Source organism: Phodopus roborovskii, unplaced genomic scaffold, assembly GCF_943737965.1.
Source record: "Phodopus roborovskii unplaced genomic scaffold, PHOROB, whole genome shotgun sequence".
Classification (NCBI taxonomy): domain Eukaryota; kingdom Metazoa; phylum Chordata; class Mammalia; order Rodentia; family Cricetidae; genus Phodopus; species Phodopus roborovskii.
In genome coordinates, this window is record NW_026126265.1 from 97,712 (window position 1) to 103,711 (window position 6,000).

Genomic DNA, 6,000 nt, shown 5'->3' on the forward strand with positions numbered 1-6,000 from the left:
GCTTGTTACTGGGAGAGGATATGACAAACGTCAATTTCAAATGTGACTTTCACCTTAATTTATATTTCTTAAAGTAATTGAGAATACTCAGTGACTAGAAAGCTTTCTCAAATATCTCTCATAAGCCAGGTGACAAGACTTTAAATTATTGTAAGTTAAAAATTAAAAGACACAAGAATCCACAAGGTCTTCAGCATATTTATAAAGGCACCGATGTTATGGGACCTGAAAGGCCTTTGTATTCCCAAATATTTTTCTCAAACACCTGTCCTACTGCTAACTCTGCAATTGCCCCATTTACTCTTAGATCGAGGCATCATCATTTCATAGTACAAACTCACAGAGACAGAGAAGCAACTTTTAAAACATACCCTAGAACTTTGGGAGCACATTCCCCTTGGAGGGATACTCCCTTAGCCTAGAGGCAGAGGGTAGGGCCTAGTCCCTACATCAAATGACTTGATAGATTTAGATGACATCTCCTGGAAGGCATCACCCTCCCTGTGGAATGGGGTAGGGGGAATGGGATGGGAGAGAGGGAGAAGGAACTGGGATCGATATGTAAAATAAGAAAAAATAATAATTAAAAAATAAAAAAAAACATACACTAGATTACTTATATAATTTCAAATATTCTTTTTAAGTGTCTCCTATATGCTAGACTGATTGGGAGGCAAATTAATAAAAATTGAAAAAATAAATGAACACACCCCAGCAATGTTCAAGCTAAGAGCCACTGGTACATAAATGTTTCAATATGAACTATTAAGTAAAATGATAGACACCTCAAACTTCTGAGGACGTAGTCACAGCATGTGGGAGTTGGGCTGGTGTGGCCCAGAGTGGGAAGGGTATCAAGAAAATCTTAAGCTGGGATGTGATGCTTGGGCCCCTGAACATGAGGTAGGTACAAGTAGATGGAGACATGTCCCGGGTAGAGTAGGGTGATTTAAGGAAGATGAGTGTCCCAGATGTCCAGACAATGTAATGGAAGCCTTAACACTGACAAGATTAAACTGATCTTTAGCATCTGAATGAGATAAGAGGACAGGAAAACATGAGTTTCCCTCTTGATTTAGGGAGAAGGCAATTTTAGCCTTGGAAAGGGTGTTTAGCTAGAAACAGGTGGAGGCTGACTTGAAGTTTAAATATTCAGTATCAAAATTCCTCATTGGATTTTGTTTTTTCTTTTGTAAAATGTGTATGCTCAGTCTGTGAATGTTCATATAATAAAGCTTAGACATTTGTACCCCTCTATTCCCCTCTCTGTTTTTTATTGCAGTAATAAAGACAATGACCAAGAAGAAAGTGAGGAGGGAATGGTTTATTTGATCTAAAGGTCACCTTTCATCATCAGGGGGAGATAAATCAGGAACCCAAGGTAGGAACTGCAGTAGAGGCCATGGAGGGGTGTTGCTTACTGGGTTGTTCATCATAGCTTGCTCATCCTGCTTTCTTATAGAGCCCTGGACCATCAGTCAAGGAAGGACACCACCCACAATGGGCTGGGCACTCCCCCATTGATCATTAATTAAGAAAATGCCCTACAGGCAATTTTATAGAAGAATTTTCTCAACTTAGGTCCTCTTATCAAATAATTCTAACTTATATCATGTTGACAAATAAAACAAAACAAAATAACAACAACCAAGCTCACAACTTAACAAGCAAAAACCAAGCAGGACACATTTCACTTCATCCTTCTTTGAGATGTTAGATGCAGGCAGAACTCAATGTGTGGCTGCCAGTAACAATCCTTTCCCATCTTTTAAGCAGAGGCCTTTTAGATACATGGATTTTCCAACTTGCATTTTTCTCTTTTTGATTTAATTGACCATTTTGAAGCAGCAGAAAAGCAAGATTTGTTCTTCTTTCATTACAGCGTCAGAAAAGTATTGCAGTCTTCTGGAAAGGCAATTGTAGGAAGAAGTAATGGAGGCGCCTGTTGAGCTATACTTTTCACCTATATAGCTCTGTGATCTTGAAAGCAGATATTCAAACTTTGGTTGACTCTAATGCCTTTAGGCCACAGATGACCTCTTGGCGACCTCAGGAGACTGTCTAGGCCAGAACCCAACACTTCAGCCATTTATGATTCAAAAAATATTTAAAATTTTTAAAATATAAAATATACATAACATATGTTTTGAAGTTTTAAAATATGTACTTCAGTGATTTTACTGTTTTCCTTGTTACTTAATGATTACCTTCTTGTTTGGTAACATTTTCATCAGTTCAAAATGAAATGTCTTACCACTTAGGAAACAATCTCTGTCACTCCTCAGTAATACAACAACAACTGATCTACCAACTGATGATAAATTGCTTATTGTAGATGCTTCCTTTGGGTAGAACCATATGATATCTGGTCTTCTTGGAATGGCTTCTTTTTATATAGCCTTGGTTGGCTTGTTACATGCTGTGTATCTCAGGCCGGCCTTGAATTTACATGAATGTTCTATTTTTAATTTAAAAACTACTTACTTTTATGTATATAGGTGTTTTGCCTGTGTGTATGTCTTGTACCTTATGTGTTTAGTGCCAAAAAATGCCAGGAGAAGGTGACAGGTCCTATAGAATTGGAGTTACAGACTGTTCTGAGCTTTCATGTGGTGCTGAAAATTGAAAATGTGTCCTCTGAAGAGCAGCCAGTGCTCTTAACCACTGAACCATCTCTCAAGTCACAACAGAACTAATCTCACCTCAACCTCCTAAGTGCTGGAACCACAGGCAAGAGTCACCATACTTAGTTCAGAATGGTTTATTTCATGTACATAATGTTTCATTGTTCATTATTTTTGTAGACTATACATATTTTTCTTATTCTGAATATTTCTTTAATATTACAACTAAATCTCTTTAAATTGGTACTATAATAATGCAAATAACTTGGGAAAGTTGTTTTCAGAGAAGCAGACAAGCTTCAAATTCATATTGTGTTTTTCACTTATTTGCCGTACATTAGAAAATAAACTGGAAAACAAGATTTGTGGTAGCAAGTCACTTATTTTTATCTAGAAGTAGACTGAGACTGATGTAATTTGCTTCTACTTTCAAAGTTCTAGCCTTCCTACTAACCATGAGCTATAATTCTGGTAACAGCACAAATGAGGACTAGGTTGTGGAAAAGGCACTTTGCTTATCATTAGGTAATATAAATGCTAGTATTTAGCATTCATAATCATGAAGTCTATGGGAGGGATGGGGCTACTGAGACCATACCTCTAGCTGAGGGAAAGTGGCAGGTGATGGCTGTTGGAAGAGGGAGTCATTTTAGAGACTCTGTATGAGGTATGGGCCACTGATAGGTTGCCCATGCCCCATTGGATGGCTTAACATCTGAGCATCACTAATTTGACTCAGTGGGTCATAACAGAAGACTTGAAGTTAGAAGGAAGATGTGTTGGGGGTGAAGAGGAGTTGCTTGTCTAATAACTAGTGATAGAGAATATCTTTTGAGTGCATTTTGGTCATGGTATATCTTTCTGATAGAATTGTCTCCTTATGTTTGCCTATCTTAAAATAGGCTTCTCTTAAAGTTTATTATGTTTATTTTTTTTGTGTGTGTTTAACTGTGTGGATCCTCATTACATAGCATGTGTGGAGGTTAGATGAAAACCTTTAGGAATTGGTTTTCTCTATATATAATGTAAGTCCCAGGGATAAAACTCAGGTGATCAGGCTCAGCAGCAAGTGCCTTTATCTGCCATCTTGCCATTCCTGTCTTATTCTTTTTTTTGGGGGGGTTGGGGTTTTTGCTTTTTAAGTCAGGGTCTACTTTGGAACTCCTGATGATACTCTGGCCTTAGCCTCCCAAATGCTGAGATTACAGGTGTGAGCCACCACACTTAGATTAATTTGATTTTTATTGCAAAATTTTAAGAGCTTATTGTATATTTTATTTATGTCATTTGGTTTTCTGTGATAGGGTCTAACTGTATAATTTTGGCTGGCCTGGAATTCATAGATATCTATCTACCTCTGCTCCCCAAATACGGGAATTAAAGACATGTACTGCTGTGCCTGCATGGCCGGGGGAATGAGACTCTGCGGAGGTTGTCGGGATTAACAACGCAGGAATCTTGCTTGATGTTAAGAAGGCTCTTTCCATTTATTTTTCTCTGGGGGCTTTTATACCCTGGCACCAGATGGAAGAGGAGAAAGTGGAGGGGGGCGGTTAGTCATCTCAGGTTTCAAGGACTAGTTAGGGCATTTTAAGGGTTGCAGAAACCAAAGGAACATCTTGCCTTAGTAACACATATTTTTCTTTTCCCGGGGTTACAGCTGCCTGCCCTGAGGGCAGCAGGGGGAAGTACCCCCACAATGTACCACCATGCTTGCCCCTGTTCAGATTTAGATACTAGCACACACACAAACAATCTGTACATACATATATATTTATATACATATATACACACATACAAACATTTTGTGAATTGTTCCATTTTCCTCCTTTGTGTGTGTGTGTGTGTGTGTGTGTGTGTGTGTGTGTGTGTGTGTTTGTGTAAGGTCTTATCACATGGCCTAGGTTGACCTGTACCTACTTACCTACCTTCCTTCTTTCCTTCTTTCTTTCTTCCATTTTTCCTTGTTTTTTTTTTGAGGCAGAGTTTCTCTGTGAATCAGTTCTGGCTGTCCTGGAACTCACTCTGTAGACCAATGTGACCTTGAACTCACAGAGATCCTTCTGCCTCTGCTTCCCAAGTGCTGGGATTACTTAGGCTTGTAAATTTCTATATTTGCCTGGAACTGCCTCTGTCTCCTCCGTGTTGAGATATTTGGCCACATTTTCATTTTCTTGATATTGTTTGTTCTCATAAATTTTGACTTTAATGAGTTATCATTCATTTACTTTTCTTTGGCTGATGGTATTATTAATGACACTCTAAAGAAATGTTTATATAACAAAAGTTGGTAAAGATTTACAAGTGTTTTTAATTTAAAGAGATTTATAATTTTCAGATGAGAGAAACAAATCATGGGAAAGGATGGCAGGGAACCTAGTAGAGGCTCAGGAGTTCTAGTAGGAAAGTACCTGTGCAGGCTAGATTTGCTAACTTGACACAAAGTGGAGACATCTTGAAAGAGCCTTCTCATCCATTACCTTGGCCTGTGAATATGGCTGAGGGACATTTTTAAACTTGCTAATTGATGTGACAAGGCCCAACCCACTATGGGCAGTGCCATTCCTGGGCACATGTGCTTGGGCTATGTAAGAAACAGTAGCTGTATATGAGCCTGGAAGCAAAAACAGTAAGCAGCATGTTTCTGTTGTCTCTGCCTCAGACCTGCCTCTAGTTCATGATTTCATTCTTAATGAAAAACTACGATGTGGGAGCATAAGCAGAATAAACTCTTTACTACCCAAGTTGCTTTTGGTCAGAATGTTTTATCAAAACAGAAACCACACTAGAATGGCATACATATGGAATACAGGATTGAGGAAATTGATTCTATTAAGACTATAGTCTATAGCAGTAGTTCTCAACCTGTGGGTCGTGATCCCTTTGCATCAAACGACCCTTTCACAAGGGTTATGTATCAGATATGCTGCCTATCAGATACTTAAAGTAGCAAAATTACAGTTATAAAATAGAATTGAAATAATTTTGTGGTTGGGGGTCACCACAATGTGAAGAACTATATTAAAGGGTGGCAGCATTAGGAAGGTTAAGAACTACTGGTCTACTACCCCTCTAAAAGGATGACAGCAGAGAACCATTGCATTATTTACATATATCCCATGGGAAATCATAAAGAAATTGGGAAAAACTAGTATTCCTGTACTCCATTCTTTTAGTTTTCAGAGTGAATGGAGTATCCCTCAAATGTCTGCTGGACCTTAATCTAACTGGTTGTTATCAAAAAAGTCTTTCATTTATCTTTCTTCCTTCATTTTAAAAAATTAAATTTTTTTTCTTGAGAATTTCATATACATATTTTGATAAAATTGTCTCCCTCCTCCAGCTCCTCCCAGACCTTCCATATGTCACCCTTCCA